Source organism: Tenrec ecaudatus, chromosome X, assembly GCF_050624435.1.
Source record: "Tenrec ecaudatus isolate mTenEca1 chromosome X, mTenEca1.hap1, whole genome shotgun sequence".
Lineage (NCBI taxonomy): Eukaryota > Metazoa > Chordata > Mammalia > Afrosoricida > Tenrecidae > Tenrec > Tenrec ecaudatus.
In genome coordinates, this window is record NC_134548.1 from 106,403,005 (window position 1) to 106,404,563 (window position 1,559).

Consider the following 1,559-nt stretch of genomic DNA (forward strand, 5'->3'; position numbering starts at 1 on the left):
ATTATATCACTGTGAATGAGGGGGGAGTGCAGAATGGAGACCTAAAGTCCATTTGTAGGCCACTGGACATGTCCTTGCAGAAGTGTCTCGGGGAATAGATGAGCCAATCAGGCTGAAATATAGCAACGATGAAACATACAACTTTCCTCTAGTTCCTAAATGCTTCCTACTCCGCCCCCCCCATCACGATCCCAATTCTACCTTACAAATATGGCTAGACCAGTAGATGTACAGTTGTACAGATAAGAACGGGAAACACAGGGAATCCAGGGTGGATGATCCCTTCAGGACCAATGGTGTGAGTGGTGACACTGGGAGGGTGGAGGGAGGGTGGTATGGAAAGGGGGAATTGATTGCAAGGATCTACATCTAACCTCCCCCCTGGGGGACAGACAACAAAAAAGTGTGTGAAGGGAGACATCGGACAGTGCAAGATATGAGAAAATAATAATTTATGAATTACCAAGAGTTCATGAGGAAGGGGGAAGCAGGGAGGGAGGGGGAAAATGAGGAGCTGATGTCAGGGGCTTAGGTGGAGAGTAAATGTTTTGAGAATGATGAAGGAAATGAATGTACAAATGTGCTTGACACAATTGATGTATGTATGGACTGTGATAAGAATTGGATGAGCTGCATGGGTTTGGATTTATGGCAGGTCCAATCCCATGAGCCTCTGACAGTGTCCCCTGCCAAAGCATACTGTAACCGCAAACCATTGCCTGGCTTTACCCCGTGGGCTTCCGGCACCGAAGCAGTTTGCACAATGGAAAAGCAAAATAAATAAATAAATAAATAAGAGAGAGAGAGAGTTGTCTGAGCCCCTAATGAAATGATCAAAGAAAAATCTCACTCCTCCATAATTTGAAAACTATGGCTTCCTTTTATCATTGACATAGTTCTCTAGAATTTTTGATAAGTGATGTGCTTTATACCTTTATCAAACACTTAAGAGATTTTTTGGAGAAAAGGCAATAAGCCTTGTGCAAGGAGAAAGAAAGACTGAGCAATCAATCGAATACAAAGAATACGCTTTTTCCCCAGATTAAAACAAACAAAATTTGAAAAAGTTTCACACCAAAATCTGATTGTCTTTAAAAGCAAGCAAAGAAACAAAGAAAAATTCTTCACCAGATAATGGAGAATTAGCCTCGAGTTAGATAACAAGTAGACATCTTTGCAATAGAGAATCGCAAACAGTGTGGTTCCCTAGGGATGAGGTATTTAGAATTTTAAAAATGATTCTGAGGTAAAGCACAATAAAATCTTCAAGCTGGACAATGTCCTCAAGCTTTTCTGAGCAGTTAAAAGATCAAAGGATATGGAGAGAGCTAACATGGTTGTGTAAATGGACAAAAAGGCACTACGGTTTACCACAAGAGAATGTCCTTAGGGAAATGTCATTTAAACTATTCTCAATGGATACCCAGGAAAGGATCCAGTGTCAACAGAAACTATTTCCTCAACATATCTGTTGAACGTGTTTTTAAGGAACTAAGGAAGAGTGATACACTTTGCACCATATTAAAAATGAATGAGAATGAAATGAAAAACCACTCTCT

At 40.5% G+C, this 1,559-nt stretch overlaps 1 non-coding gene across 1 annotated transcript; it reads left to right on the forward strand.

The window, feature by feature from the left end:
• Positions 1 to 632: 632 nt before the first annotated feature.
• On the forward strand, positions 633 to 766 carry LOC142435409 (small nucleolar RNA SNORA42/SNORA80 family). Its single transcript, XR_012781471.1, has one exon. It is a non-coding gene; the product is annotated as a small nucleolar RNA SNORA42/SNORA80 family (small nucleolar RNA).
• Positions 767 to 1,559: the final 793 nt, after the last annotated feature.